The 21,697-nt window shown below is 44.6% G+C and overlaps 11 non-coding genes across 11 annotated transcripts; all 11 read right to left on the bottom strand.

Annotated features, from left to right (window-relative positions):
• Nucleotides 1-1,324: 1,324 nt before the first annotated feature.
• trnar-ucg (transfer RNA arginine (anticodon UCG)) lies at nt 1,325-1,397 on the bottom strand. The gene has a single exon. It is a non-coding gene; the product is annotated as a tRNA-Arg (tRNA).
• Nucleotides 1,398-3,576: 2,179 nt separating this feature from the next.
• trnar-ucg (transfer RNA arginine (anticodon UCG)) lies at nt 3,577-3,649 on the bottom strand. The gene has a single exon. It is a non-coding gene; the product is annotated as a tRNA-Arg (tRNA).
• A 2,080-nt stretch (nt 3,650-5,729) lies between these two features.
• On the bottom strand, nt 5,730-5,811 carry trnas-aga (transfer RNA serine (anticodon AGA)). The gene has a single exon. It is a non-coding gene; the product is annotated as a tRNA-Ser (tRNA).
• Nucleotides 5,812-7,201: 1,390 nt separating this feature from the next.
• On the bottom strand, nt 7,202-7,274 carry trnar-ucg (transfer RNA arginine (anticodon UCG)). The gene has a single exon. It is a non-coding gene; the product is annotated as a tRNA-Arg (tRNA).
• A 2,080-nt stretch (nt 7,275-9,354) lies between these two features.
• On the bottom strand, nt 9,355-9,436 carry trnas-aga (transfer RNA serine (anticodon AGA)). Its single transcript has one exon. It is a non-coding gene; the product is annotated as a tRNA-Ser (tRNA).
• Nucleotides 9,437-10,826: 1,390 nt separating this feature from the next.
• Nucleotides 10,827-10,899, bottom strand: trnar-ucg (transfer RNA arginine (anticodon UCG)). The gene has a single exon. It is a non-coding gene; the product is annotated as a tRNA-Arg (tRNA).
• A 2,080-nt stretch (nt 10,900-12,979) lies between these two features.
• On the bottom strand, nt 12,980-13,061 carry trnas-aga (transfer RNA serine (anticodon AGA)). The gene has a single exon. It is a non-coding gene; the product is annotated as a tRNA-Ser (tRNA).
• A 1,390-nt stretch (nt 13,062-14,451) lies between these two features.
• trnar-ucg (transfer RNA arginine (anticodon UCG)) lies at nt 14,452-14,524 on the bottom strand. Its single transcript has one exon. It is a non-coding gene; the product is annotated as a tRNA-Arg (tRNA).
• Nucleotides 14,525-16,604: 2,080 nt separating this feature from the next.
• On the bottom strand, nt 16,605-16,686 carry trnas-aga (transfer RNA serine (anticodon AGA)). Its single transcript has one exon. It is a non-coding gene; the product is annotated as a tRNA-Ser (tRNA).
• Nucleotides 16,687-18,076: 1,390 nt separating this feature from the next.
• Nucleotides 18,077-18,149, bottom strand: trnar-ucg (transfer RNA arginine (anticodon UCG)). Its single transcript has one exon. It is a non-coding gene; the product is annotated as a tRNA-Arg (tRNA).
• A 2,079-nt stretch (nt 18,150-20,228) lies between these two features.
• On the bottom strand, nt 20,229-20,310 carry trnas-aga (transfer RNA serine (anticodon AGA)). The gene has a single exon. It is a non-coding gene; the product is annotated as a tRNA-Ser (tRNA).
• Between the last annotated feature and the right edge of the window lie 1,387 nt (nt 20,311-21,697).

The raw sequence follows: 21,697 nt of genomic DNA, 5'->3' as shown, positions 1-21,697 counted from the left end.
TCATACCTTTGCTGTCATTTGGAAGCTGCTGGACACCAATGTAAAAGAACAAAAGCACAAAGTTCGGAAAAGATATTTACAGCCAAACCTAGTCAAAATTATTTTTTGAAAGGAAAATCGCACTTGGCAATTTGCTAGATCTCTTTGAGAACATGACCAACAGAGCTTATCAAGGGCGCTATTGATCTGAGTGTTCTTGGACGAGAAACAATCAAACGTTGTGACATATTCTGGCGAACGAAATGGTCTTTCCTCATGGTTACAATGAAAGAGATGGTTCCCAATAAAAGACAGGGATTAAGTCGTATCTAGATATATTTCAATGTGATAAGATTCTTTTTCCGTCCCCAATTACCCCAGAGATGGATGGGGTGAGTTAATTTTCTTCACTCTTCAGCTCCTCAGCATGGAGGAACAGACATGAAACCGCTAGAGATGGAGTTGTTGAGTTGGGAACCAGCGACACTGAAGAAACTAAGTAAAAGTGAGGACTGCAGATGCTGGAAACCAGATTTTAGATCAGAGTGATGCTGGAAAAGCACAGTCGGTAAGGCAGCATCCGAGGAGCAGCAAAGTCGACGTTTCTGTTGCCAGGCTTGATGTGTTCCGCAAACTATTTTCGTTTTAGGCTCAGATTTCCAGCAACTGCAGCTGTTTGTTTTATGTTAACCTTCATAATGTTTTGGACAAAACCAATGACCTGTTTGCATCGGAAAATCCGCAGAAGTACTGGTACACCAATATGTTTGCTGAACAAGACAACCGTTCCGTGAGCGGGAATAGGATCCGGGCCACGGTGCTTAGAGTAACGAAACCTCACAAGTAAATAACAAGACAAGGCGATAGGTACTATCGTATTTGGTCGAAATAAAAGCCCCTTTCTGAACATTTTCGTTGCAGATTATTTTCAACTTGTCTTCGAAGATTTACAAAGTGGGAAAAGGCCATTCTGCCCATTGTGCATTGCGGCTAATCAGAGAACCATCTATTCAAGTCGCAGTTTCCAACTTTGGCTCAAAGTCTTGTGTATTCTAATGTTTCCAGGGCAAGTGTCAATGAGGTTATCCTGTGTTCTTAAATGGCACAATAATGGGGCAGAAGTATGACATTTTCACAACGAATTGTAACTCTTTTGAGGAGCTCATGCTCATTTCCACCCACAGAGGGAGACACCCGAGACTGACAGAAGTGTCCGTTGTGGTGAGGTGAAATTTGAAATGGACAATAGAACAAACACAAGTTCTAACGGCAGAAGCGCCATCCCGACAAGGACTTCATTGGGGAGCGTCAACACGGACCACGGTTAAAGTGAGACGTTCCCCCACGAGCCAGGTAGGACTCGAACCTACAATCTTCTGATCCGAAGTCAGACGCGTTATCCATTACGCCACTGGCCCAAATGTAACGTCACACGCTGGCAGCATGTCGATATGTAATGTGATTGATTATCACGGAATCAGAATTAAAAAGGTGAGCAAGCAGCGAAGATAATCGCCAACACAGCTTCACTTGGAAGCTTCCAATTTCTGAAGCAGTGCCTTTCACTGGCAAAGGAGAAACATTTGTCCTCAGCTGCCTGCTTCAGGGTCGGCTCCTCCTCTGCTGGAAGTTTCCATCGTTTTATTCACAGTCACGACGCGATTTCATGATTCACTGCAGTGAAAAAGTGTCATGGTGTCGTCCAAGCAAGACCCTGCAGAAACTCAGCGAGAGATCTCGGGTCATTTCGAGCTCAGGGTGTGGAATAAGACGAGATGCGTGACAGCTGTTATTGACGCCGCCACTTCACTGCCAATTAGCGGCTCAAAACGAGCCGTTGTGAGCATCAGCTTGATTTGTACCTTCCTGCAGTGCATTTGCTAAACAACATCAGATAGATCCCATCCGGCGCAGGGATTTTTTCACACTCTATTTTCACACTCTGCAGTATTTCTAATAACTCTTCCTTGTGAACCTCGATCTCTTCTCAGTCTAGACGCAATTGTCTCTATATCTTCCTCGCCAACATTTTCATTTTCTGTAGCAAATACTGTCGAACACTGTTTACGTAGTGCTTCCCCTATCTCCTCTGACTCCACACACAACTTCCCACTATTATCCTTGACTGTCCCAAAGCTAACTCTCGTCATTCTTTTATTCCTGACATACCTATGGAAAGCCTTAGGTTAACCAATGGAAAGCCTTAGCTTAACGCTGATCATATCCGCCAACAACTTCTCATGTCTCCTCCTGACTCTTCTCAGCTCTCTTTTTAGGTCTTTTCTGACATCGTTGTAACCCTCGAGCGCCAATGTAAAAGAACAAAAGCACAAAGTTCGGAAAAGATATTTACAGCCAAACCTAGTCAAAATTATTTTTTGAAAGGAAAATCGCACTTGGCAATTTGCTAGATCTCTTTGAGAACATGACCAACAGAGCTTATCAAGGGCGCTATTGATCTGAGTGTTCTTGGACGAGAAACAATCAAACGTTGTGACATATTCTGGCGAACGAAATGGTCTTTCCTCATGGTTACAATGAAAGAGATGGTTCCCAATAAAAGACAGGGATTAAGTGGTATCTAGATATATTTCAATGTGATAAGATTCTTTTTCCGTCCCCAATTACCCCAGAGATGGATGGGGTGAGTTAATTTTCTTCACTCTTCAGCTCCTCAGCATGGAGGAACAGACATGAAACCGCTAGAGATGGAGTTGTTGAGTTGGGAACCAGCGACACTGAAGAAACTAAGTAAAAGTGAGGACTGCAGATGCTGGAAACCAGATTTTAGATCAGAGTGATGCTGGAAAAGCACAGTCGGTAAGGCAGCATCCGAGGAGCAGCAAAGTCGACGTTTCTGTTGCCAGGCTTGATGTGTTCCGCAAACTATTTTCGTTTTAGGCTCAGATTTCCAGCAACTGCAGCTGTTTGTTTTATGTTAACCTTCATAATGTTTTGGACAAAACCAATGACCTGTTTGCATCGGAAAATCCGCAGAAGTACTGGTACACCAATATGTTTGCTGAACAAGACAACCGTTCCGTGAGCGGGAATAGGATCCGGGCCACGGTGCTTAGAGTAACGAAACCTCACAAGTAAATAACAAGACAAGGCGATAGGTACTATCGTATTTGGTCGAAATAAAAGCCCCTTTCTGAACATTTTCGTTGCAGATTATTTTCAACTTGTCTTCGAAGATTTACAAAGTGGGAAAAGGCCATTCTGCCCATTGTGCATTGCGGCTAATCAGAGAACCATCTATTCAAGTCGCAGTTTCCAACTTTGGCTCAAAGTCTTGTGTATTCTAATGTTTCCAGGGCAAGTGTCAATGAGGTTATCCTGTGTTCTTAAATGGCACAATAATGGGGCAGAAGTATGACATTTTCACAACGAATTGTAACTCTTTTGAGGAGCTCATGCTCATTTCCACCCACAGAGGGAGACACCCGAGACTGACAGAAGTGTCCGTTGTGGTGAGGTGAAATTTGAAATGGACAATAGAACAAACACAAGTTCTAACGGCAGAAGCGCCATCCCGACAAGGACTTCATTGGGGAGCGTCAACACGGACCACGGTTAAAGTGAGACGTTCCCCCACGAGCCAGGTAGGACTCGAACCTACAATCTTCTGATCCGAAGTCAGACGCGTTATCCATTACGCCACTGGCCCAAATGTAACGTCACACGCTGGCAGCATGTCGATATGTAATGTGATTGATTATCACGGAATCAGAATTAAAAAGGTGAGCAAGCAGCGAAGAGAATCGCCAACACAGCTTCACTTGGAAGCTTCCAATTTCTGAAGCAGTGCCTTTCACTGGCAAAGGAGAAACATCTGTCCTCAGCTGCCTGCTTCAGGGTCGGCTCCTCCTCTGCTGGAAGTTTCCATCGTTTTATTCACAGTCACGACGCGATTTCATGATTCACTGCAGTGAAAAAGTGTCATGGTGTCGTCCAAGCAAGACCCTGCAGAAACTCAGCGAGAGATCTCGGGTCATTTCGAGCTCAGGGTGTGGAATAAGACGAGATGCGTGACAGCTGTTATTGACGCCGCCACTTCACTGCCAATTAGCGGCTCAAAACGAGCCGTTGTGAGCATCAGCTTGATTTGTACCTTCCTGCAGTGCATTTGCTAAACAACATCAGATAGATCCCATCCGGCGCAGGGATTTTTTCACACTCTATTTTCACACTCTGCAGTATTTCTAATAACTCTTCCTTGTGAACCTCGATCTCTTCTCAGTCTAGACGCAATTGTCTCTATATCTTCCTCGCCAACATTTTCATTTTCTGTAGCAAATACTGTCGAACACTGTTTACGTAGTGCTTCCCCTATCTCCTCTGACTCCACACACAACTTCCCACTATTATCCTTGACTGTCCCAAAGCTAACTCTCGTCATTCTTTTATTCCTGACATACCTATGGAAAGCCTTAGGTTAACCAATGGAAAGCCTTAGCTTAACGCTGATCATATCCGCCAACAACTTCTCATGTCTCCTCCTGACTCTTCTCAGCTCTCTTTTTAGGTCTTTTCTGACATCGTTGTAACCCTCGAGCGCTCCAACTGAGTTTTCACGTTTTGTCCTAACAGAAGACTTCTTGTTCTTCTTGACCAGGGATTTCTCTTCCTTAGTAAACCACGGCTCACGCGTTCTATATCTTCCTCACTGTCTGACAGGTACATACTTATCTAGGACACACAGGAGCTTTTCCTTGAATAAGCTCCACATTTTTAATGTGCTCAGCCCCTGCTGTTTCCTACACCATTCTACGCTTCCTAAATCCTACCTCATTGCATCGTAATAAGCTCCTCATTGCAAAGTGCTCACCTACTTCCAAATCTAAAACCTGGCCAGGCTCGTTACCCACTATTAAATCTAAAGTGGCTTCGTCCCTTGAAGGCCTGTCTACATACTGTGTCAGGAAGCCCTCCTGCCCACACTGGACAAAATGTGACCCATCTATAGTAGTCGTACTGCAGTGATCCCAGTCAATATTTGGATATTGTCTTGAGTGTTCCAGAGTTTTTCATTGTCCCAGAATCCAGATGAAGTTTGTATTCCTCACGTACGGGAGCGAGAATTCTTTCAATGTCTCAGATGAGTTCCTGTCCCGAGAACATCAGAGTCAATGTCCCGTCCTCTACTCGGTCCGAGATTTCACACTTCTTCATTCTCCTCTGATTCCATTTCCCAAAGAGTTTCTCAAGATTTCCAAAGCTGGATCCTAGATTATATGGTTTGCTTCCTAAACATATTTCCAACTGCCAATTGACAATATTTTCACAGTATCTCTTCACAACTCTCTGGCTTGCACCATGTCCAGGCATGAGAAGTCCCGTTTGGTGGAGAGATTCCCGAGGCTGGTGAGTTTCACTTTGGAACAAAGGCGGTTAAGTGGCAATTTCCTGCGATTGTTTGTAATGATGGGAGAGGGAGCGGTGGGGAACGAGCACTTTGACGTGCAGGAAGAAGTGTTGCCACTGATCAGAGTCAGTGAACAGAGGACTGGGATTAAAGGAATCAAAGGAAAAGCAGCAATTCCGCTCAGGACGTTCAATAACAACTGCTGAAACCCGACGTGACGAGCAGGGTATCTGGAAAGAGAAACAGGGATAACGTTTTAGATGTGGAACATTTCTGATGAAGAACTCGAGTTTCCCAAGTCTCATCAAATGACCGGCCTGGTTTTCAAAGCAGGTTTCCTGAACTTTGACCGAAAATTGCTCCAATAGGAAGGCATTCAGAACGTAGTCAGCAGGATTCGAACCTGCGTGGGGAAACCCCAATGGATTTCTAATCCATCGCCTTAACCACTCGGCCATGACTACAGACGAGTCATGTCACCTCACTGAAAGCTGTCGCTGACGTGATGGGCTCAAGGCTTCCATCTCCTTTCATACCTTTGCTGTCATTTGGAAGCTGCTGGACACCAATGTAAAAGAACAAAAGCACAAAGTTCGGAAAAGATATTTACAGCCAAACCTAGTCAAAATTATTTTTTGAAAGGAAAATCGCACTTGGCAATTTGCTAGATCTCTTTGAGAACATGACCAACAGAGCTTATCAAGGGCGCTATTGATCTGAGTGTTCTTGGACGAGAAACAATCAAACGTTGTGACATATTCTGGCGAACGAAATGGTCTTTCCTCATGGTTACAATGAAAGAGATGGTTCCCAATAAAAGACAGGGATTAAGTCGTATCTAGATATATTTCAATGTGATAAGATTCTTTTTCCGTCCCCAATTACCCCAGAGATGGATGGGGTGAGTTAATTTTCTTCACTCTTCAGCTCCTCAGCATGGAGGAACAGACATGAAACCGCTAGAGATGGAGTTGTTGAGTTGGGAACCAGCGACACTGAAGAAACTAAGTAAAAGTGAGGACTGCAGATGCTGGAAACCAGATTTTAGATCAGAGTGATGCTGGAAAAGCACAGTCGGTAAGGCAGCATCCGAGGAGCAGCAAAGTCGACGTTTCTGTTGCCAGGCTTGATGTGTTCCGCAAACTATTTTCGTTTTTGGCTCAGATTTCCAGCAACTGCAGCTGTTTGTTTTATGTTAACCTTCATAATGTTTTGGACAAAACCAATGACCTGTTTGCATCGGAAAATCCGCAGAAGTACTGGTACACCAATATGTTTGCTGAACAAGACAACCGTTCCGTGAGCGGGAATAGGATCCGGGCCACGGTGCTTAGAGTAACGAAACCTCACAAGTAAATAACAAGACAAGGCGATAGGTACTATCGTATTTGGTCGAAATAAAAGCCCCTTTCTGAACATTTTCGTTGCAGATTATTTTCAACTTGTCTTCGAAGATTTACAAAGTGGGAAAAGGCCATTCTGCCCATTGTGCATTGCGGCTAATCAGAGAACCATCTATTCAAGTCGCAGTTTCCAACTTTGGCTCAAAGTCTTGTGTATTCTAATGTTTCCAGGGCAAGTGTCAATGAGGTTATCCTGTGTTCTTAAATGGCACAATAATGGGGCAGAAGTATGACATTTTCACAACGAATTGTAACTCTTTTGAGGAGCTCATGCTCATTTCCACCCACAGAGGGAGACACCCGAGACTGACAGAAGTGTCCGTTGTGGTGAGGTGAAATTTGAAATGGACAATAGAACAAACACAAGTTCTAACGGCAGAAGCGCCATCCCGACAAGGACTTCATTGGGGAGCGTCAACACGGACCACGGTTAAAGTGAGACGTTCCCCCACGAGCCAGGTAGGACTCGAACCTACAATCTTCTGATCCGAAGTCAGACGCGTTATCCATTACGCCACTGGCCCAAATGTAACGTCACACGCTGGCAGCATGTCGATATGTAATGTGATTGATTATCACGGAATCAGAATTAAAAAGGTGAGCAAGCAGCGAAGATAATCGCCAACACAGCTTCACTTGGAAGCTTCCAATTTCTGAAGCAGTGCCTTTCACTGGCAAAGGAGAAACATTTGTCCTCAGCTGCCTGCTTCAGGGTCGGCTCCTCCTCTGCTGGAAGTTTCCATCGTTTTATTCACAGTCACGACGCGATTTCATGATTCACTGCAGTGAAAAAGTGTCATGGTGTCGTCCAAGCAAGACCCTGCAGAAACTCAGCGAGAGATCTCGGGTCATTTCGAGCTCAGGGTGTGGAATAAGACGAGATGCGTGACAGCTGTTATTGACGCCGCCACTTCACTGCCAATTAGCGGCTCAAAACGAGCCGTTGTGAGCATCAGCTTGATTTGTACCTTCCTGCAGTGCATTTGCTAAACAACATCAGATAGATCCCATCCGGCGCAGGGATTTTTTCACACTCTATTTTCACACTCTGCAGTATTTCTAATAACTCTTCCTTGTGAACCTCGATCTCTTCTCAGTCTAGACGCAATTGTCTCTATATCTTCCTCGCCAACATTTTCATTTTCTGTAGCAAATACTGTCGAACACTGTTTACGTAGTGCTTCCCCTATCTCCTCTGACTCCACACACAACTTCCCACTATTATCCTTGACTGTCCCAAAGCTAACTCTCGTCATTCTTTTATTCCTGACATACCTATGGAAAGCCTTAGGTTAACCAATGGAAAGCCTTAGCTTAACGCTGATCATATCCGCCAACAACTTCTCATGTCTCCTCCTGACTCTTCTCAGCTCTCTTTTTAGGTCTTTTCTGACATCGTTGTAACCCTCGAGCGCTCCAACTGAGTTTTCACGTTTTGTCCTAACAGAAGACTTCTTGTTCTTCTTGACCAGGGATTTCTCTTCCTTAGTAAACCACGGCTCACGCGTTCTATATCTTCCTCACTGTCTGACAGGTACATACTTATCTAGGACACACAGGAGCTTTTCCTTGAATAAGCTCCACATTTTTAATGTGCTCAGCCCCTGCTGTTTCCTACACCATTCTACGCTTCCTAAATCCTACCTCATTGCATCGTAATAAGCTCCTCATTGCAAAGTGCTCACCTACTTCCAAATCTAAAACCTGGCCAGGCTCGTTACCCACTATTAAATCTAAAGTGGCTTCGTCCCTTGAAGGCCTGTCTACATACTGTGTCAGGAAGCCCTCCTGCCCACACTGGACAAAATGTGACCCATCTATAGTAGTCGTACTGCAGTGATCCCAGTCAATATTTGGATATTGTCTTGAGTGTTCCAGAGTTTTTCATTGTCCCAGAATCCAGATGAAGTTTGTATTCCTCACGTACGGGAGCGAGAATTCTTTCAATGTCTCAGATGAGTTCCTGTCCCGAGAACATCAGAGTCAATGTCCCGTCCTCTACTCGGTCCGAGATTTCACACTTCTTCATTCTCCTCTGATTCCATTTCCCAAAGAGTTTCTCAAGATTTCCAAAGCTGGATCCTAGATTATATGGTTTGCTTCCTAAACATATTTCCAACTGCCAATTGACAATATTTTCACAGTATCTCTTCACAACTCTCTGGCTTGCACCATGTCCAGGCATGAGAAGTCCCGTTTGGTGGAGAGATTCCCGAGGCTGGTGAGTTTCACTTTGGAACAAAGGCGGTTAAGTGGCAATTTCCTGCGATTGTTTGTAATGATGGGAGAGGGAGCGGTGGGGAACGAGCACTTTGACGTGCAGGAAGAAGTGTTGCCACTGATCAGAGTCAGTGAACAGAGGACTGGGATTAAAGGAATCAAAGGAAAAGCAGCAATTCCGCTCAGGACGTTCAATAACAACTGCTGAAACCCGACGTGACGAGCAGGGTATCTGGAAAGAGAAACAGGGATAACGTTTTAGATGTGGAACATTTCTGATGAAGAACTCGAGTTTCCCAAGTCTCATCAAATGACCGGCCTGGTTTTCAAAGCAGGTTTCCTGAACTTTGACCGAAAATTGCTCCAATAGGAAGGCATTCAGAACGTAGTCAGCAGGATTCGAACCTGCGTGGGGAAACCCCAATGGATTTCTAATCCATCGCCTTAACCACTCGGCCATGACTACAGACGAGTCCTGTCACCTCACTGAAAGCTGTCGCTGACGTGATGGGCTCAAGGCTTCCATCTCCTTTCATACCTTTGCTGTCATTTGGAAGCTGCTGGACACCAATGTAAAAGAACAAAAGCACAAAGTTCGGAAAAGATATTTACAGCCAAACTTAGTCAAAATTATTTTTTGAAAGGAAAATCGCACTTGGCAATTTGCTAGATCTCTTTGAGAACATGACCAACAGAGCTTATCAAGGGCGCTATTGATCTGAGTGTTCTTGGACGAGAAACAATCAAACGTTGTGACATATTCTGGCGAACGAAATGGTCTTTCCTCATGGTTACAATGAAAGAGATGGTTCCCAATAAAAGACAGGGATTAAGTCGTATCTAGATATATTTCAATGTGATAAGATTCTTTTTCCGTCCCCAATTACCCCAGAGATGGATGGGGTGAGTTAATTTTCTTCACTCTTCAGCTCCTCAGCATGGAGGAACAGACATGAAACCGCTAGAGATGGAGTTGTTGAGTTGGGAACCAGCGACACTGAAGAAACTAAGTAAAAGTGAGGACTGCAGATGCTGGAAACCAGATTTTAGATCAGAGTGATGCTGGAAAAGCACAGTCGGTAAGGCAGCATCCGAGGAGCAGCAAAGTCGACGTTTCTGTTGCCAGGCTTGATGTGTTCCGCAAACTATTTTCGTTTTTGGCTCAGATTTCCAGCAACTGCAGCTGTTTGTTTTATGTTAACCTTCATAATGTTTTGGACAAAACCAATGACCTGTTTGCATCGGAAAATCCGCAGAAGTACTGGTACACCAATATGTTTGCTGAACAAGACAACCGTTCCGTGAGCGGGAATAGGATCCGGGCCACGGTGCTTAGAGTAACGAAACCTCACAAGTAAATAACAAGACAAGGCGATAGGTACTATCGTATTTGGTCGAAATAAAAGTCCCTTTCTGAACATTTTCGTTGCAGATTATTTTCAACTTGTCTTCGAAGATTTACAAAGTGGGAAAAGGCCATTCTGCCCATTGTGCATTGCGGCTAATCAGAGAACCATCTATTCAAGTCGCAGTTTCCAACTTTGGCTCAAAGTCTTGTGTATTCTAATGTTTCCAGGGCAAGTGTCAATGAGGTTATCCTGTGTTCTTAAATGGCACAATAATGGGACAGAAGTATGACATTTTCACAACGAATTGTAACTCTTTTGAGGAGCTCATGCTCATTTCCACCCACAGAGGGAGACACCCGAGACTGACAGAAGTGTCCGTTGTGGTGAGGTGAAATTTGAAATGGACAATAGAACAAACACAAGTTCTAACGGCAGAAGCGCCATCCCGACAAGGACTTCATTGGGGAGCGTCAACACGGACCACGGTTAAAGTGAGACGTTCCCCCACGAGCCAGGTAGGACTCGAACCTACAATCTTCTGATCCGAAGTCAGACGCGTTATCCATTACGCCACTGGCCCAAATGTAACGTCACACGCTGGCAGCATGTCGATATGTAATGTGATTGATTATCACGGAATCAGAATTAAAAAGGTGAGCAAGCAGCGAAGATAATCGCCAACACAGCTTCACTTGGAAGCTTCCAATTTCTGAAGCAGTGCCTTTCACTGGCAAAGGAGAAACATTTGTCCTCAGCTGCCTGCTTCAGGGTCGGCTCCTCCTCTGCTGGAAGTTTCCATCGTTTTATTCACAGTCACGACGCGATTTCATGATTCACTGCAGTGAAAAAGTGTCATGGTGTCGTCCAAGCAAGACCCTGCAGAAACTCAGCGAGAGATCTCGGGTCATTTCGAGCTCAGGGTGTGGAATAAGACGAGATGCGTGACAGCTGTTATTGACGCCGCCACTTCACTGCCAATTAGCGGCTCAAAACGAGCCGTTGTGAGCATCAGCTTGATTTGTACCTTCCTGCAGTGCATTTGCTAAACAACATCAGATAGATCCCATCCGGCGCAGGGATTTTTTCACACTCTATTTTCACACTCTGCAGTATTTCTAATAACTCTTCCTTGTGAACCTCGATCTCTTCTCAGTCTAGACGCAATTGTCTCTATATCTTCCTCGCCAACATTTTCATTTTCTGTAGCAAATACTGTCGAACACTGTTTACGTAGTGCTTCCCCTATCTCCTCTGACTCCACACACAACTTCCCACTATTATCCTTGACTGTCCCAAAGCTAACTCTCGTCATTCTTTTATTCCTGACATACCTATGGAAAGCCTTAGGTTAACCAATGGAAAGCCTTAGCTTAACGCTGATCATATCCGCCAACAACTTCTCATGTCTCCTCCTGACTCTTCTCAGCTCTCTTTTTAGGTCTTTTCTGACATCGTTGTAACCCTCGAGCGCTCCAACTGAGTTTTCACGTTTTGTCCTAACAGAAGACTTCTTGTTCTTCTTGACCAGGGATTCCTCTTCCTTAGTAAACCACGGCTCACGCGTTCTATATCTTCCTCACTGTCTGACAGGTACATACTTATCTAGGACACACAGGAGCTTTTCCTTGAATAAGCTCCACATTTTTAATGTGCTCAGCCCCTGCTGTTTCCTACACCATTCTACGCTTCCTAAATCCTACCTCATTGCATCGTAATAAGCTCCTCATTGCAAAGTGCTCACCTACTTCCAAATCTAAAACCTGGCCAGGCTCGTTACCCACTATTAAATCTAAAGTGGCTTCGTCCCTTGAAGGCCTGTCTACATACTGTGTCAGGAAGCCCTCCTGCCCACACTGGACAAAATGTGACCCATCTATAGTAGTCGTACTGCAGTGATCCCAGTCAATATTTGGATATTGTCTTGAGTGTTCCAGAGTTTTTCATTGTCCCAGAATCCAGATGAAGTTTGTATTCCTCACGTACGGGAGCGAGAATTCTTTCAATGTCTCAGATGAGTTCCTGTCCCGAGAACATCAGAGTCAATGTCCCGTCCTCTACTCGGTCCGAGATTTCACACTTCTTCATTCTCCTCTGATTCCATTTCCCAAAGAGTTTCTCAAGATTTCCAAAGCTGGATCCTAGATTATATGGTTTGCTTCCTAAACATATTTCCAACTGCCAATTGACAATATTTTCACAGTATCTCTTCACAACTCTCTGGCTTGCACCATGTCCAGGCATGAGAAGTCCCGTTTGGTGGAGAGATTCCCGAGGCTGGTGAGTTTCACTTTGGAACAAAGGCGGTTAAGTGGCAATTTCCTGCGATTGTTTGTAATGATGGGAGAGGGAGCGGTGGGGAACGAGCACTTTGACGTGCAGGAAGAAGTGTTGCCACTGATCAGAGTCAGTGAACAGAGGACTGGGATTAAAGGAATCAAAGGAAAAGCAGCAATTCCGCTCAGGACGTTCAATAACAACTGCTGAAACCCGACGTGACGAGCAGGGTATCTGGAAAGAGAAACAGGGATAACGTTTTAGATGTGGAACATTTCTGATGAAGAACTCGAGTTTCCCAAGTCTCATCAAATGACCGGCCTGGTTTTCAAAGCAGGTTTCCTGAACTTTGACCGAAAATTGCTCCAATAGGAAGGCATTCAGAACGTAGTCAGCAGGATTCGAACCTGCGTGGGGAAACCCCAATGGATTTCTAATCCATCGCCTTAACCACTCGGCCATGACTACAGACGAGTCCTGTCACCTCACTGAAAGCTGTCGCTGACGTGATGGGCTCAAGGCTTCCATCTCCTTTCATACCTTTGCTGTCATTTGGAAGCTGCTGGACACCAATGTAAAAGAACAAAAGCACAAAGTTCGGAAAAGATATTTACAGCCAAACTTAGTCAAAATTATTTTTTGAAAGGAAAATCGCACTTGGCAATTTGCTAGATCTCTTTGAGAACATGACCAACAGAGCTTATCAAGGGCGCTATTGATCTGAGTGTTCTTGGACGAGAAACAATCAAACGTTGTGACATATTCTGGCGAACGAAATGGTCTTTCCTCATGGTTACAATGAAAGAGATGGTTCCCAATAAAAGACAGGGATTAAGTCGTATCTAGATATATTTCAATGTGATAAGATTCTTTTTCCGTCCCCAATTACCCCAGAGATGGATGGGGTGAGTTAATTTTCTTCACTCTTCAGCTCCTCAGCATGGAGGAACAGACATGAAACCGCTAGAGATGGAGTTGTTGAGTTGGGAACCAGCGACACTGAAGAAACTAAGTAAAAGTGAGGACTGCAGATGCTGGAAACCAGATTTTAGATCAGAGTGATGCTGGAAAAGCACAGTCGGTAAGGCAGCATCCGAGGAGCAGCAAAGTCGACGTTTCTGTTGCCAGGCTTGATGTGTTCCGCAAACTATTTTCGTTTTTGGCTCAGATTTCCAGCAACTGCAGCTGTTTGTTTTATGTTAACCTTCATAATGTTTTGGACAAAACCAATGACCTGTTTGCATCGGAAAATCCGCAGAAGTACTGGTACACCAATATGTTTGCTGAACAAGACAACCGTTCCGTGAGCGGGAATAGGATCCGGGCCACGGTGCTTAGAGTAACGAAACCTCACAAGTAAATAACAAGACAAGGCGATAGGTACTATCGTATTTGGTCGAAATAAAAGCCCCTTTCTGAACATTTTCGTTGCAGATTATTTTCAACTTGTCTTCGAAGATTTACAAAGTGGGAAAAGGCCATTCTGCCCATTGTGCATTGCGGCTAATCAGAGAACCATCTATTCAAGTCGCAGTTTCCAACTTTGGCTCAAAGTCTTGTGTATTCTAATGTTTCCAGGGCAAGTGTCAATGAGGTTATCCTGTGTTCTTAAATGGCACAATAATGGGACAGAAGTATGACATTTTCACAACGAATTGTAACTCTTTTGAGGAGCTCATGCTCATTTCCACCCACAGAGGGAGACACCCGAGACTGACAGAAGTGTCCGTTGTGGTGAGGTGAAATTTGAAATGGACAATAGAACAAACACAAGTTCTAACGGCAGAAGCGCCATCCCGACCAGGACTTCATTGGGGAGCGTCAACACGGACCACGGTTAAAGTGAGACGTTCCCCCACGAGCCAGGTAGGACTCGAACCTACAATCTTCTGATCCGAAGTCAGACGCGTTATCCATTACGCCACTGGCCCAAATGTAACGTCACACGCTGGCAGCATGTCGATATGTAATGTGATTGATTATCACGGAATCAGAATTAAAAAGGTGAGCAAGCAGCGAAGATAATCGCCAACACAGCTTCACTTGGAAGCTTCCAATTTCTGAAGCAGTGCCTTTCACTGGCAAAGGAGAAACATTTGTCCTCAGCTGCCTGCTTCAGGGTCGGCTCCTCCTCTGCTGGAAGTTTCCATCGTTTTATTCACAGTCACGACGCGATTTCATGATTCACTGCAGTGAAAAAGTGTCATGGTGTCGTCCAAGCAAGACCCTGCAGAAACTCAGCGAGAGATCTCGGGTCATTTCGAGCTCAGGGTGTGGAATAAGACGAGATGCGTGACAGCTGTTATTGACGCCGCCACTTCACTGCCAATTAGCGGCTCAAAACGAGCCGTTGTGAGCATCAGCTTGATTTGTACCTTCCTGCAGTGCATTTGCTAAACAACATCAGATAGATCCCATCCGGCGCAGGGATTTTTTCACACTCTATTTTCACACTCTGCAGTATTTCTAATAACTCTTCCTTGTGAACCTCGATCTCTTCTCAGTCTAGACGCAATTGTCTCTATATCTTCCTCGCCAACATTTTCATTTTCTGTAGCAAATACTGTCGAACACTGTTTACGTAGTGCTTCCCCTATCTCCTCTGACTCCACACACAACTTCCCACTATTATCCTTGACTGTCCCAAAGCTAACTCTCGTCATTCTTTTATTCCTGACATACCTATGGAAAGCCTTAGGTTAACCAATGGAAAGCCTTAGCTTAACGCTGATCATATCCGCCAACAACTTCTCATGTCTCCTCCTGACTCTTCTCAGCTCTCTTTTTAGGTCTTTTCTGACATCGTTGTAACCCTCGAGCGCTCCAACTGAGTTTTCACGTTTTGTCCTAACAGAAGACTTCTTGTTCTTCTTGACCAGGGATTCCTCTTCCTTAGTAAACCACGGCTCACGCGTTCTATATCTTCCTCACTGTCTGACAGGTACATACTTATCTAGGACACACAGGAGCTTTTCCTTGAATAAGCTCCACATTTTTAATGTGCTCAGCCCCTGCTGTTTCCTACACCATTCTACGCTTCCTAAATCCTACCTCATTGCATCGTAATAAGCTCCTCATTGCAAAGTGCTCACCTACTTCCAAATCTAAAACCTGGCCAGGCTCGTTACCCACTATTAAATCTAAAGTGGCTTCGTCCCTTGAAGGCCTGTCTACATACTGTGTCAGGAAGCCCTCCTGCCCACACTGGACAAAATGTGACCCATCTATAGTAGTCGTACTGCAGTGATCCCAGTCAATATTTGGATATTGTCTTGAGTGTTCCAGAGTTTTTCATTGTCCCAGAATCCAGATGAAGTTTGTATTCCTCACGTACGGGAGCGAGAATTCTTTCAATGTCTCAGATGAGTTCCTGTCCCGAGAACATCAGAGTCAATGTCCCGTCCTCTACTCGGTCCGAGATTTCACACTTCTTCATTCTCCTCTGATTCCATTTCCCAAAGAGTTTCTCAAGATTTCCAAAGCTGGATCCTAGATTATATGGTTTGCTTCCTAAACATATTTCCAACTGCCAATTGACAATATTTTCACAGTATCTCTTCACAACTCTCTGGCTTGCACCATGTCCAGGCATGAGAAGTCCCGTTTGGTGGAGAGATTCCCGAGGCTGGTGAGTTTCACTTTGGAACAAAGGCGGTTAAGTGGCAATTTCCTGCGATTGTTTGTAATGATGGGAGAGGGAGCGGTGGGGAACGAGCACTTTGACGTGCAGGAAGAAGTGTTGCCACTGATCAGAGTCAGTGAACAGAGGACTGGGATTAAAGGAATCAAAGGAAAAGCAGCAATTCCGCTCAGGACGTTCAATAACAACTGCTGAAACCCGACGTGACGAGCAGGGTATCTGGAAAGAGAAACAGGGATAACGTTTTAGATGTGGAACATTTCTGATGAAGAACTCGAGTTTCCCAAGTCTCATCAAATGACCGGCCTGGTTTTCAAAGCAGGTTTCCTGAACTTTGACCGAAAATTGCTCCAATAGGAAGGCATTCAGAACGTAGTCAGCAGGATTCGAACCTGCGTGGGGAAACCCCAATGGATTTCTAATCCATCGCCTTAACCACTCGGCCATGACTACAGACGAGTCCTGTCACCTCACTGAAAGCTGTCGCTGACGTGATGGGCTCAAGGCTTCCATCTCCTTTCATACCTTTGCTGTCATTTGGAAGCTGCTGGACACCAATGTAAAAGAACAAAAGCACAAAGTTCGGAAAAGATATTTACAGCCAAACTTAGTCAAAATTATTTTTTGAAAGGAAAATCGCACTTGGCAATTTGCTAGATCTCTTTGAGAACATGACCAACAGAGCTTATCAAGGGCGCTATTGATCTGAGTGTTCTTGGACGAGAAACAATCAAACGTTGTGACATATTCTGGCGAACGAAATGGTCTTTCCTCATGGTTACAATGAAAGAGATGGTTCCCAATAAAAGACAGGGATTAAGTCGTATCTAGATATATTTCAATGTGATAAGATTCTTTTTCCGTCCCCAATTACCCCAGAGATGGATGGGGTGAGTTAATTTTCTTCACTCTTCAGCTCCTCAGCATGGAGGAACAGACATGAAACCGCTAGAGATGGAGTTGTTGAGTTGGGAACCAGCGACACTGAAGAAACTAAGTAAAAGTGAGGACTGCAGATGCTGGAAACCAGATTTTAGATCAGAGTGATGCTGGAAAAGCACAGTCGGTAAGGCAGCATCCGAGGAGCAGCAAAGTCGACGTTTCTGTTGCCAGGCTTGATGTGTTCCGCAAACTATTTTCGTTTTTGGCTCAGATTTCCAGCAACTGCAGCTGTTTGTTTTATGTTAACCTTCATAATGTTTTGGACAAAACCAATGACCTGTTTGCATCGGAAAATCCGCAGAAGTACTGGTACACCAATATGTTTGCTGAACAAGACAACCGTTCCGTGAGCGGGAATAGGATCCGGGCCACGGTGCTTAGAGTAACGAAACCTCACAAGTAAATAACAAGACAAGGCGATAGGTACTATCGTATTTGGTCGAAATAAAAGCCCCTTTCTGAACATTTTCGTTGCAGATTATTTTCAACTTGTCTTCGAAGATTTACAAAGTGGGAAAAGGCCATTCTGCCCATTGTGCATTGCGGCTAATCAGAGAACCATCTATTCAAGTCGCCGTTTCCAACTTTGGCTCAAGGTCTTGTGTATTCTAATGTTTCCAGGGCAAGTGTCAATGAGGTTATCCTGTGTTCTTAAATGGCACAATAATGGGACAGAAGTATGACATTTTCACAACGAATTGTAACTCTTTTGAGGAGCTCATGCTCATTTCCACCCACAGAGGGAGACACCCGAGACTGACAGAAGTGTCCGTTGTGGTGAGGTGAAATTTGAAATGGACAATAGAACAAACACAAGTTCTAACTGCAGAAGCGCCATCCCGACCAGGACTTCATTGGGGAGCGTCAACACGGACCACGGTTAAAGTGAGACGTTCCCCCACGAGCCAGGTAGGACTCGAACCTACAATCTTCTGATCCGAAGTCAGACGCGTTATCCATTACGCCACTGGCCCAAATGTAACGTCACACGCTGGCAGCATGTCGATATGTAATGTGATTGATTATCACGGAATCAGAATTAAAAGGTGAGCAAGCAGCGAAGATAATCGCCAACACAGCTTCACTTGGAAGCTTCCAATTTCTGAAGCAGTGCCTTTCACTGGCAAAGGAGAAACATTTGTCCTCAGCTGCCTGCTTCAGGGTCGGCTCCTCCTCTGCTGGAAGTTTCCATCGTTTTATTCACAGTCACGACGCGATTTCATGATTCACTGCAGTGAAAAAGTGTCATGGTGTCGTCCAAGCAAGACCCTGCAGAAACTCAGCGAGAGATCTCGGGTCATTTCGAGCTCAGGGTGTGGAATAAGACGAGATGCGTGACAGCTGTTATTGACGCCGCCACTTCACTGCCAATTAGCGGCTCAAAACGAGCCGTTGTGAGCATCAGCTTGATTTGTACCTTCCTGCAGTGCATTTGCTAAACAACATCAGATAGATCCCATCCGGCGCAGGGATTTTTTCACACTCTATTTTCACACTCTGCAGTATTTCTAATAACTCTTCCTTGTGAACCTCGATCTCTTCTCAGTCTAGACGCAATTGTCTCTATATCTTCCTCGCCAACATTTTCATTTTCTGTAGCAAATACTGTCGAACACTGTTTACGTAGTGCTTCCCCTATCTCCTCTGACTCCACACACAACTTCCCACTATTATCCTTGACTGTCCCAAAGCTAACTCTCGTCATTCTTTTATTCCTGACATACCTATGGAAAGCCTTAGGTTAACCAATGGAAAGCCTTAGCTTAACGCTGATCATATCCGCCAACAACTTCTCATGTCTCCTCCTGACTCTTCTCAGCTCTCTTTTTAGGTCTTTTCTGACATCGTTGTAACCCTCGAGCGCTCCAACTGAGTTTTCACGTTTTGTCCTAACAGAAGACTTCTTGTTCTTCTTGACCAGGGATTCCTCTTCCTTAGTAAACCACGGCTCACGCGTTCTATATCTTCCTCACTGTCTGACAGGTACATACTTATCTAGGACACACAGGAGCTTTTCCTTGAATAAGCTCCACATTTTTAATGTGCTCAGCCCCTGCTGTTTCCTACACCATTCTACGCTTCCTAAATCCTACCTCATTGCATCGTAATAAGCTCCTCATTGCAAAGTGCTCACCTACTTCCAAATCTAAAACCTGGCCAGGCTCGTTACCCACTATTAAATCTAAAGTGGCTTCGTCCCTTGAAGGCCTGTCTACATACTGTGTCAGGAAGCCCTCCTGCCCACACTGGACAAAATGTGACCCATCTATAGTAGTCGTACTGCAGTGATCCCAGTCAATATTTGGATATTGTCTTGAGTGTTCCAGAGTTTTTCATTGTCCCAGAATCCAGATGAAGTTTGTATTCCTCACGTACGGGAGCGAGAATTCTTTCAATGTCTCAGATGAGTTCCTGTCCCGAGAACATCAGAGTCAATGTCCCGTCCTCTACTCGGTCCGAGATTTCACACTTCTTCATTCTCCTCTGATTCCATTTCCCAAAGAGTTTCTCAAGATTTCCAAAGCTGGATCCTAGATTATATGGTTTGCTTCCTAAACATATTTCCAACTGCCAATTGACAATATTTTCACAGTATCTCTTCACAACTCTCTGGCTTGCACCATGTCCAGGCATGAGAAGTCCCGTTTGGTGGAGATATTCCCGAGGCTGGTGAGTTTCACTTTGGAACAAAGGCGGTTAAGTGGCAATTTCCTGCGATTGTTTGTAATGATGGGAGAGGGAGCGGTGGGGAACGAGCACTTTGACGTGCAGGAAGAAGTGTTGCCACTGATCAGAGTCAGTGAACAGAGGACTGGGATTAAAGGAATCAAAGGAAAAGCAGCAATTCCGCTCAGGACGTTCAATAACAACTGCTGAAACCCGACGTGACGAGCAGGGTATCTGGAAAGAGAAACAGGGATAACGTTTTAGATGTGGAACATTTCTGATGAAGAACTCGAGTTTCCCAAGTCTCATCAAATGACCGGCCTGGTTTTCAAAGCAGGTTTCCTGAACTTTGACCGAAAATTGCTCCAATAGGAAGGCATTCAGAACGTAGTCAGCAGGATTCGAACCTGCGTGGGGAAACCCCAATGGATTTCTAATCCATCGCCTTAACCACTCGGCCATGACTACAGACGAGTCCTGTCACCTCACTGAAAGCTGTCGCTGACGTGATGGGCTCAAGGCTTCCATCTCCTTTCATACCTTTGCTGTCATTTGGAAGCTGCTGGACACCAATGTAAAAGAACAAAAGCACAAAGTTCGGAAAAGATATTTACAGCCAAACTTAGTCAAAATTATTTTTTGAAAGGAAAATCGCACTTGGCAATTTGCTAGATCTCTTTGAGAACATGACCAACAGAGCTTATCAAGGGCGCTATTGATCTGAGTGTTCTTGGACGAGAAACAATCAAACGTTGTGACATATTCTGGCGAACGAAATGGTCTTTCCTCATGGTTACAATGAAAGAGATGGTTCCCAATAAAAGACAGGGATTAAGTCGTATCTAGATATATTTCAATGTGATAAGATTCTTTTTCCGTCCCCAATTACCCCAGAGATGGATGGGGTGAGTTAATTTTCTTCACTCTTCAGCTCCTCAGCATGGAGGAACAGACATGAAACCGCTAGAGATGGAGTTGTTGAGTTGGGAACCAGCGACACTGAAGAAACTAAGTAAAAGTGAGGACTGCAGATGCTGGAAACCAGATTTTAGATCAGAGTGATGCTGGAAAAGCACAGTCGGTAAGGCAGCATCCGAGGAGCAGCAAAGTCGACGTTTCTGTTGCCAGGCTTGATGTGTTCCGCAAACTATTTTCGTTTTTGGCTCAGATTTCCAGCAACTGCAGCTGTTTGTTTTATGTTAACCTTCATAATGTTTTGGACAAAACCAATGACCTGTTTGCATCGGAAAATCCGCAGAAGTACTGGTACACCAATATGTTTGCTGAACAAGACAACCGTTCCGTGAGCGGGAATAGGATCCGGGCCACGGTGCTTAGAGTAACGAAACCTCACAAGTAAATAACAAGACAAGGCGATAGGTACTATCGTATTTGGTCGAAATAAAAGCCCCTTTCTGAACATTTTCGTTGCAGATTATTTTCAACTTGTCTTCGAAGATTTACAAAGTGGGAAAAGGCCATTCTGCCCATTGTGCATTGCGGCTAATCAGAGAACCATCTATTCAAGTCGCAGTTTCCAACTTTGGCTCAAAGTCTTGTGTATTCTAATGTTTCCAGGGCAAGTGTCAATGAGGTTATCCTGTGTTCTTAAATGGCACAATAATGGGACAGAAGTATGACATTTTCACAACGAATTGTAACTCTTTTGAGGAGCTCATGCTCATTTCCACCCACAGAGGGAGACACCCGAGACTGACAGAAGTGTCCGTTGTGGTGAGGTGAAATTTGAAATGGACAATAGAACAAACACAAGTTCTAACTGCAGAAGCGCCATCCCGACCAGGACTTCATTGGGGAGCGTCAACACGGACCACGGTTAAAGTGAGACGTTCCC

The sequence above is a fragment of the Hemiscyllium ocellatum genome, unplaced genomic scaffold (genome assembly GCF_020745735.1).
Source record: "Hemiscyllium ocellatum isolate sHemOce1 unplaced genomic scaffold, sHemOce1.pat.X.cur. scaffold_2082_pat_ctg1, whole genome shotgun sequence".
In the NCBI taxonomy this organism is placed as follows: domain Eukaryota; kingdom Metazoa; phylum Chordata; class Chondrichthyes; order Orectolobiformes; family Hemiscylliidae; genus Hemiscyllium; species Hemiscyllium ocellatum.
Note: the sequence above shows the minus strand (reverse complement) of the source record. Positions and strands in the feature narration are given on the sequence as shown.